Below are 10798 nucleotides of genomic sequence, written 5' to 3' on the forward strand. Positions count from 1 at the left end.
ATTACATATATCATGTACCATTGTAGTCCCATTTACATGTGAATAATTATATATAATATATCAATATATGATATAGTATTATACATCATATAGTAATATGCATTCATATGTTATATATTAATATATGGTATATGATATATATGATTATATATCATATATTAATATACACTCGCATATTATACATTCATGTATGATATATAATATATATGATATAGTATTATATATAATCTATTAATATACACTTACATGTTATACATTAATATATGATATATATAATATGAGATATGTCATGTATTAAAATACATCCATGTATTATATATGGATGTATTTTAATACATGACATATCCTATCTCATATATTAATATATATTAATATATATATTAATGAGAGATTGCTATCTCATTTTATATCTGTATACCTCATATATAATTTATTAATATATTATATATGAATGTATATTGATACATGACATATACTATCTCATATTATATATATATGTATTGTGATATAGCTATCTCATGTTATGTATGTATACCTTATATATAATGTATTCATGTATATGAAAGTATATTCTATATGAGTATTCTATGATAATACTATTATATGGTTCCATATATCATGTATCATGACATATACTATCTCATATTATATATGACGTGAATGTATATTAATATATGACATATACTATCTCATATATAGTTTATACATGGATGGTCTATTAAAAGATATCAGATTCACCCAAGGAACTTTGTCTGCCTGTGTCCTTAGACCAACACGGCTACAACCTACGCCCCTGTATTCACCCCTGTATTCATGTATGATATATCCCACTATATCACATGGACTATATTCATATATTATATATAATATAATAATATCTATTACTATCCTGTGTCCCCCCACCTCCCCACTCCCGAGATGCTCAAAGAGGTTTGCGGGCAGGGAGACTTCATGTGGGGATCCCAGGTTAACCAAGCTAGCTGGAGTGATCTCTTTCCAGCTGCACGGGTTGCTGCCCCCGGGCGCGCTGCGGCCCAGCTGGGCGGGCTGTCCCTGGGCAGGGCAGGCGGGCTGTGCGCTCAAGCTGCGCAGGGCGCGGCGTCCCTGCCCTTCCGCGCCGGGCTGCGCGCTCCTCCCGAGCCAGCCCCGCCTGGGCACAAACTTTGCCGAGGAAGGAGCAGGGACGGAGGAGCCTGGCTCTGCCCACCCTGCAGCCCCGCCGGCTGGTGCGGATCCTCCCTGGCTGGGAAGGGGCCTGTGTCTTTCGCCCCACTCACCCCGCGCCGCTGCCCGCGCCGCCAGGGCTCTCGCCCGCCGGGGTCAGTCGGTGCTGGTTTGAGAAAGTCCCCACGCGAGACGAGAGACACCGTGTCTCCCCCGCCACCCGCTCCAAGCCCCGCGCCACTCTCTCATGACATGATCTTTTTTTCTCTCCCTCTTTTGGACGTGTCATTTCTTTCTTTTTTTGTTGTTTCGGACAATAAACCTTTTTTTTTTTTTTTTTTTACAAGTGGTTGTAAAGTCTTTAGCGCCATCTAACGGGAGCAGCGTGGCTTTTTTTGCTCCGCAGAGAATATGGCTAATTAATAGGCAGTTGTTCAGTTTCCCTCCTTTTTTTTTCCCTGGTAATTTTCTAATTACCAATTGCAGATTTATTTTTAAAAATACATATTATTACCAGAGCCAGAAGTGTATTATTTGAATTCCCTTTATAGGACTAAGCGCACGGCTCCAAAGACAACCGACTGGATTCTATTGTTCCAAACTCCATGTGTTCAATTTATTTTCTGTGCCTCTACCCATTTGCCTAACAGACACCTGCTTCTGCTTTTAGAGAGCTCTGAATGCAGAAAATTAGCTACAATCTTTTACCTTTCTGGTAGGAAAAAAAAATCAGGAGCAAGCCCTAATGGTACACCGATTCCTTTAAAGTATTTGCTGGCGTGGGATGAAAAGTAGCTTTTAAACTTCCAGGACGCATCTGTTTTTCTTATATTCAACAGGTATGTTATGAAGTCATTAAGTGCTTGAAACTTCTATTTCTCCACCCTTTCTTTAGAAAAAATATCAAAATCAAACGCAGAAAGCTGAGCTGTGCTAGTACAGTAGTGGGAGTTAGGGGTCTGGGAGTTAGTGTTAGGGGATCTCTTAACCTGCAAGAAATGGTTTTCGAGGAGGAGAAGGTAAACATGTAAGAGACACTGGTACTTTGAAAAGATTTTACAGCAGAGTTCTTGACTTTGAAGGGGTAGATCCATAGAAAGAGGAGGGAAGTTAATCCTCTGTACAATATCTGCTCAAAGATCCAACTGTGTGTTTTGTAACCTAGTGGAGGCTTTAAACTGCAGGAATTTCCAGGATGCTCTATGAGAACTCTAGTTTTTTTCCTCCCCGTTGCAGCTGTGCAGAAATGGCAGATCAGCTCCTTCTCTAGGAAAAACAAAAAGAGATGAATGAAGGAATACCTGCTTGATCTGAATAACTGCCAGTGTTTAGGTTTCTCTGACATGTTGGGTCTACAAAAGGGCACTTCTGACCCTCAGGTATTTGCAGCCAGAGGGCCCTTTGGTTTCAGAAGTGAAAGATAGATCAGCCCAGACCCTTTGTACTAAACCAGAGGAAAGCTAGGGTGGGATTTGCAAGTGCTTCAAGGGTTACTCTAACTCTGTTCCCTGTGGGGTCAAGAGTGTGGTGGACAGGAGTGTTCCTGATAACCCCACCTGTATGGTAGACAAAGATCTAGCATTACATCTCCAGTAAGACAAATTAGCTTTGTCATGGTTACGTATACCTACCTACTGTGTGCGTACAGTCCCAAAGGAGTTCACAAAGCTTTCTGTCCATTGTCCACAGCTAGTAATGTTACAATTATGTTAAAGTACACAGTTAGTCTTCCAATCATATTTACTTAGACCCAGACTTTAAAAAAGTATTTATGCATTGGTGCAGGCAGTGTTGGAAAAATTGGGTAATTTAAATGGCCCAGTACTGCTTACAAACAATCTAAACAGTAAGGAACTTAAATTCCAATGACTTTCAATGAGATTTTGATCTCCAAAAGTCCAGGACCCAGATCAAAGGTATTTAGGCATCTAACTGAGCAATGGTCTCAAGTTGCAGCAGGGGAAGTTTAGGTTAGATATTAGAAAAAAACTTTCTCACAAACAGGGTAGTAAAGTACTGGAATAAGTTACCCAGAGAGGATGTGTAATCTCCATCCTTTGAGGTTTTTAAAACCTAGCTAGACAAAGCTTTAGCTGAGATGATCTAGTTGGGGACAGTCCTGCTTTGAGCAGGCAGTTGGACTAGAAGATGACCTCCTGAGGTCCCTTCCAACCCGAATTTTCAATGATTCTATGAACTCCTGTTGATTTCAGGAGTTAGGGTTCTCTAATACCCTTAAGAATTTGGACCTAAATCACTTTGAAAACAGTCCTTGGATGCTTTGGTCTCACAACATCAAACAGAGCTAAAAATTAGGGCATGCTTTTTATTTCTGTAACACATGAAAGCAGGTTTTTGTGACATTCTCTACAGTTCTATCAGTTACAGTAAAAATGTTCTTACTTCCTATCCAGGAGGACAATTATTGAATTGATAAAGGAAATATAATAAAATGCTTCTTTAGATAAGCAACTAGAATGGGAAGTGATCAAAAGTGCATCTCTTCTAATGTTGCTACATCACACTGCACTACATTAGCAGGCAATTAATCATCACAACTGCCCAACCAAATAACTGTGTAGTGCAGCCACATTTTTTAAATTTTGCACTGCTAAAGGCATACATGTGATTCATAATGACTGGTCTTTTTAACCTTATGTCATTTTATGAATACTGCAGACTAAAAACAATTTAGTTCCCCATTTAATCCCAGGAAATGGATTTCATAACACCCAAATACGGTATTATTTGCTATCAGCTATTTGCTATATGCTAATGCTAAGCTTATTTTATAGATATGAAAATTGAGACACAGAACTATATTTTAAAAAATTACTGGAGGTTGTTATGCCCTACTTTATGAAGGCCCACCTAGAGACACCTTAAAGGAGCCTGATCAGCTATCCTTTAATCTACATTGCCTCAAAATGGGCACCCAAAAATCAAGACATACCAAATCTTCAGTCACTCAAAAAATTAGGTCAGAGGATGTTAGGGCTTGAGCCAATAAAGAAACCTTAGGCTACTGAAAGTTAGGTGAAAAAATGATTAACTTCTAGTCTCTGGCCCTTGCAGCAAAATCTTGAATCCTGTGCTTAGTGCCTTGGACCCATACACATTGCCCTGCGAGACTCAGCCACATCAGGATGAAACCCAAAATACTGAGTTGGGTGCTAGTAGTAGTCAGTTTGCTCAACATGAAGCTGCCTACAGCTAGTCACTATAAGATGTTGAGGACAGGGGTGAGTCTTAAATTCTGTCCCTCTGAGATGCAAGATGGCATCCCCAGCTTTGAAAGTAGGTGCTGACACTTTTTCTTTAAAGAACTGAGAGCGCTCATCCTTTTCAAGAACACCGGTGGTGGTGCCCTCCTCAGACAATAAACTAAGTAGGTACAGCGCTTGCTCAGGAAATGGGAGACCAGAGTTTAAGTCCTTCCCACAGCCTGAGGGGTTTCAAACGCTTCAACTCTGAAGCTTGAGTGAGTCTACAGAGAAGAACACAAGAGGCATTTGGTGAGGGGAAAGAATGCACAAATGAGAGATGATTTGTCATGGTTAGGACACTTGCTAAGGAAGGAAGATTCCTGTGGTGCAATCCCTGGTCTCAGATGTTTCAGTATTTTATCCAATGACTGTTTAATGTTAAACAGAAAGAATCCTGGGAGAGGCAGGACATAATCCAGGTTTCCCCCTCCCAAGTGAGTACCCTAGCCATTAGACTACAGTCAGGCCCCCTTTTGGGATTTTTTTTGTACATAATGAATCTTGCATTCTTTACTGTACAGCAGTAAAGCTTCATCAGGATGGATATAAGGTGTCCCTGCCTCCTTCCTAGAATAGATATCTTAGTAGTTTGAATACTCCCCTGGGGAAAAAGAAATGTGGATTTGAATCATCCCAGGCAGAGTGGGGAATTGAATCCAGGTTTCACTGGGCTATTTGTAAAAGAAGCAGCAGCCACATTTCCTTTAGTTGTATTTTAAAAGAAAGGGGTAATCGCTGCTGCATTTTGCAAGGACTCTGATCCTGCCAGTGTGTGTGTTAGGTGTGTTTTGAGGACACCTGCCATACTGAGTGCCTAAGGAGGTACAGGCAGAGGAACACCTAGTTTCTAGGTTCCTATCAGGATTAGGAATGAGTTAATTAGCAGTCTGCTCAACCCTGGCAAAACAAGGGCAGTTTTGGGCATGCCCAGAGGTTCAGCTAGGAACTGTAAAAACTTTTTGGTAGGCAGATACTGAGCAGGGATTTTTCAGGATAGTAATTCTGGATCTGGGCATCAAAATTTGGTCTAAGTCTTATATTAGGCACCAAGCCCTCATTGTACCTACCTCTAGATGACTTGTCCAAGGCTACAGAGTAAAACCATGTTGTAAGAGGAATGGAACTGAGCAGGTAGAATCTCTGGTCATTTTTCTAACCATTAGACCACAAATGATATTTCAGACCTTTACATGCTCAGTTATAAACTAAATCTCAGTTCACATTTACTTTGGCTTGAGGATGACATTTTTTCGTCTTCTGTCATGGGCCAATGTGTTCATGTTTTGATAGATACCAAGAATCACAGTGTTCAGAACCAGAAGGTTATAGTTACTAAAAGCTCCAGGCAAATCTCTGTATCTATAAAATAGATTATGTAAATTATATGTTTCAGTTGGGTCATCCTTTAAGCTGTAGAAACAAGGGTGTCTTTTGCTCTTTTAAATGAAGAAGACATGCAAGGAAAGCTATTCAGAAATACTCCACTGAGATGTTGTTCAACTCAAACATTTCTTTTACTGTTCAGCTGTCCCCCTCTTTAGAGAGCTAATCCAAAAGGAAGCCTATTGAGGTTGACCCTTGCCACAACTTCCAATATAATAAGAGGTCCAACCTGCACTTGGTGAAAGAGAGATCCTTCGAGCTGTGCAGCAAACATTCAGAGGATGTTGTTTTAATCAGATAGGAAATACAGATTGCAACTTGACCTAAAATATGACACTTATTTTCATTTGCTATATAATCTGAAGCACTTCTGGGTTTTCTTATTTATTGAAAGCTTCAGCTTTGAATTTCTTTCAGTGCTGTGGGCTTTCGTATACTCAGAGGGTAAGCACAACTCGCAAAGGGAACTCCAGGCAATGAATGCCCCAGATCAATTTCAGAAGGGCTTTAAGCAGGATGGACTGTGAGAGGTCAAATGAACTGTAAACTGTGGTTAGTAGTTGGGTGATAACAGAAGAATTCTGCTTTTTATGTTCTTTTACTGTGCCCATCACTAGGTTACCTAATGGGTCCCTGTATTGTTCTTGGAGGCTGTGGTTACACAAGACTCTCACTGCACAGTAGCCCATGACTATTGTGCAGTAGTGGCATGTTGCAGGAAGCATGATGTGACACTACTGTGCAGTAGTCATGAGCTACTACACAGTCAGCATCATGAAAAAGCCATTCCTCGGCACGACTGCACAGTAAATCTGGCTACTACACAGTCATTTAGTACTTATACAAGTACTAAATGACTATGCAGTAATGACTGTACAGTCAGCATCTCACATAGATGTAGCCAGAATTTGTCTAACATTTGGGTGAAGCAACAATATATCAAGTCTCCACCTTGTCCCCTCATACCCTGCAAAAGTTTTTCTTCACCATTCTTGCCAGAAAGATGAAGTTCCAGACTCTCAACTGTTATCTAGGTCGATTCTTTGTGCCATTCCAACAAAGCTACTCTGTGGTCATGTTATGAAACATAGGTACAAAAGTTAATTCCATATTTGGCATGTAAATTAAAGTGGGCCTAATTTCAGCAGTGGAAATGGCTCAATGAGAAAGGTAGGTTCCTGTTACCTCTGTAACTCAGGCTTTTTTCATTTAGATACCGGTGTCTGGATTTCAGTGACTAACATTACATATACAACTTTGTAAATTTTGGCCCACGTGTTCCATTTCCCCAGGGCCCTCTAATCTTAAACCTTTACCATAGAAAAAACTTAATGGTTTCAATGTTCTAGCTTGCTGGCAATATGGTTTGAATCAGATACACCGCACAAAGACTATTTTGATTAAAATACCTTCTGTTTTTATTTCTACAGGTATAAGAAAAAAATCTGGTGGGTCCTGCATTTAGAACTTGTTTACTTTGATAGTCAACAGAGACCGTGTGCATTGTGATATTAATCCATTGATGCAACATGTTTCTTCCATTGTAAACAAAATCTGATGGTTAGAACAACCTTCCTAAAGACTCTCATTCATTTAGCAATTATGTCATTGTACAGTAATATTACTATCACAGTTTTCCGCATTTGGGACTACCTATCTGAGAGGAAAATAGAACTCTAAGCAGAAGTAGAATGAGAGAGAATAAGAACAATTTGCAGTATCAATCACAGATACAAACATTGTCTTTTTTCCTTGTCTCCATTTGGAAATGTTACTGAGTTTAAGTACTGACTATGACTTCATGTTCAGTGTAGACAAAGCCAAGTTGTGTTCAGCATCATATCAGGTAGCTAGGACCAAGGTTTAATTGTGATTATCAGAGGCATAACAAAGCAGCTGGGCTCCTGGGGCAGTGGGATGCATCAGGACTGATCCCCACCTCTCAAATTAGGTCTGGGGTGGCTTCCCAATTCACTCTGCCCTAGTTATGCTACTAGTGACCATCTGTCATGAGACAGAAATCACTTTAGCCTTGTCTAGACTAAACACGAATTCATGGTCAGCATAATGTCAAATAATTCAAGTTTTAAAAGTGGGCTGTACTGCAAAAATCCACAGCAGACACAAAAATATACAGGTCCTAAATCATGAGATTAGCTTAAGGATTCTTTAATAAAAATAATTATATAAAATGTGTGCATTATACACACACACACTTATTTGCCTTGTTTTTGTGCCTCTAATGAGCACTTCGTTTTCAAGCTTTTCTTCACAATGATGTCAATTATGTAGACTAGAAATTTCATTTTACAAAAGAAGAAATCTGATATTTTCACATAGTCTCAGAAGCTTGGCCTCAAAAAACAAAGAAACAACACCAAACAGCCTGAAATTCAGGATAAAGAATTCCTAAAACTTGAATATAAAATTTCCTAATATAGGCAAGGTCATAAGGTGAACTACACCCCTTTTCATATGGCCAGCACAAAGCCTATTCAGGAACAGATAGAATGACCAGTTGCTACATTGGAGAAAAGGCTATATCTCAAGGACCCTGTCACCTCTATGCTTGATAGCAAATTTTCCTTCAGCCTCCTGGGGAAAGGGCAGATGGAAATGGACTCCAACAACGAAAGTGAAATGAGTTTATCAATGCTGAAGAAAATGCCAACCCACTCAGGTCTGAGGAATGTCTTAGTCATGTTGACTGCCTGGGGACTAGGTACACTTTACTCCCAATCAAGTCAATGGAAGATTTCCTATTGCCTTCCAGGAGAGCTGGAACAGGCTCTTAGCTCTGCAGTTGGTACTTTAGCTCCTGACAATAGCAAAAGTGAGCACTGCACATGCACAAGACTGTGCTTTTTAAAAAAGTCCTTTTCCCTTTGGTTGTTTGTATTAGGAGTGTGAAAACTGACGAGGCCTTAGTCTCCAGCGCAAGCAGTTCAAACAGCTGGTACTCAGTAATGTATAAGTAAGATCATGCTTTAAAATTTACTTAAGAGATCATTTTCTTCATTTGTCACCACTCACATTAATGGATGGATTTTTGCTCAAGCATTTAAAGACAATATTAAAGTCCCGGATCATGCATGGAAAATTTCAACTGGGAAGGAGTTTTCCCAGCCTACAGAGGAGGCCAGTTTCCCCTGGGTTCCTCCTTCCATTTGCCCACTGTGCCCCCACCATGTAAATGAGAGAGGCAGTTCCCCAAAAAAGGAGCAGCCCTGCCCAGCTCAGAATGCATGGGGCAAGCAGCCACTCTGATTGCTCAAGGTACGAGTGACATGGCAGTATCTAGTGGCCAAAAGGGAAATTGCAGGGGGCATGGAAAATTCCCCAAACTGAGACACTCCTGATAATACTACCATGTGTTGGTAATACTGCACTCCCATCTACTTGCTCAAACCCCAGGCTCTTTAAAATGTGCCCCTGTCATTTATACTGGTAGCTGAGGATTAACTTCCCTAGATGCAGAGACCACAAAGGTCCTTTATGTTCAGTCTTCCCCTGCAAATCATGGAAAAAGCAGTGAACTTTGGAACTATTACTTCTAGGCTCTAGGATCTATATTACTCTTTGTTTTTATTTCACACAAATTTCTTTCTTTTTTTTTTTTGCATGCAGTTATGACTAGTGCTCTACCCTGCATTTGAACAACAGGAGCCTGATGCTCCTCTCCTTCACAGCTGGTTTATGACTTTGATTCCCCTGACTTCAGCGAAGTTACCTCTGCTTTTAGCTTGTGCGAGAAGAGAATAAGTTCTCCATGGGTTCTGCACAGAGACTGTCTGTCAATAACTATTGGAGTTCTGTGTCTGAATCTAAGGACGAATATGTTTATACCACTTGAACAGTACTTTACTGTGCTGTTTTATAAGGGGGAGGGGGAATCTATACTAACATTTTTTCATAGGTTTCAGAGTTATGAGAAGAGATCTGTCAGAAACTCGGTAAAAGTTAATACATTTTACAAAAAATAAATAGGTGTCATGAAAGATTGCATGGTGAGATGAGAAGATTTCTGGGTGATGATACAAGGGGATGCATTTGACACAGTTGTTTTCCTACCATCTCTCTATCATTTTATTGTTGTGATAGGAATTCAGGCAAAGAAAAAAAACAGTAGTTTTCATTTTTCATTTTAAGTGCACAAAGATCTTTGTCAATTCTACATGCTAATCATGTAACCTATCAGAGGGTATCTACAGGATCATGTATTTATAGTTGCAACCAAGTATTTACTTGTGTAAACTCTACCAATATAAAAATAGTAATCTATATGAAAACAGCAATAGTTCTTTTGGAAGAATGTAGAAAATCTATAACCTGACTCACTGACTAATGCTAAAAAAATCATTCTGACATTTCCACTCGACTATACAAGGCTTATTTTTCATGAATTTGACTATGAAGACTCCTCTTCTACTTCCCTGTTTTACCCAGATCTTTGTCCTTTAATTAGCATTAAACAAACTGGACAACATCTGGATTTGACTTAGATGCAGAAAAGTATCTAAAAGATCAGATGAAGATGTGAAAATGAATCTTGAAAGAGAATTGCAATCTTCTCTCCTCACACAAACTCCTCCCATCAATCTGCCATCCAAAAATGCAGCCATAAATTATTTGATCCACCAAAGCTTACTTTATTTTGGCATCGATGGCTTCCCCCCCTCCCCCTTTCTAAATGGTTGTTGTTAAACAAAGCTCAGGATTAAATGACAGCTTGAAAAATGTCCCCAAGCATCCAGTGATTTGGTCCTAACAGCAAATCATTCTCTGAGTAAAATGGGCTAACCACCAGTGTACTGGCCAGCCCAGCCCTGAAGGACTGGTCTGTTGTTGGCATAGCTGTCAGTCAGAAGTGTGACACCCCCCCCCCCCCCACCAACAAAGCAGAAAAGAAAACACCTCTAAGCAACAAAGCTACATAGGAAAACACTAATATAGATAGAGTGACATTCAGAACAAAATAATCCTTT

The 10798-nt window shown here is 39.7% G+C and overlaps 1 long non-coding RNA gene across 1 annotated transcript in view; it reads left to right on the forward strand.

The window, feature by feature from the left end:
- Positions 1 to 10552, forward strand: part of LOC109282583 (uncharacterized) — a 105783-nt gene extending 95231 nt beyond the window's left edge. The window contains exon 9 of the long non-coding RNA XR_009459192.1: positions 9441 to 10552. This is a non-coding gene — a long non-coding RNA (uncharacterized LOC109282583). The remainder of the gene's footprint in view (positions 1 to 9440) is intronic.
- Positions 10553 to 10798: the final 246 nt, after the last annotated feature.

The sequence above is a fragment of the Alligator mississippiensis genome, chromosome 1 (genome assembly GCF_030867095.1).
Source record: "Alligator mississippiensis isolate rAllMis1 chromosome 1, rAllMis1, whole genome shotgun sequence".
NCBI classification, from domain to species: Eukaryota; Metazoa; Chordata; order Crocodylia; family Alligatoridae; genus Alligator; species Alligator mississippiensis.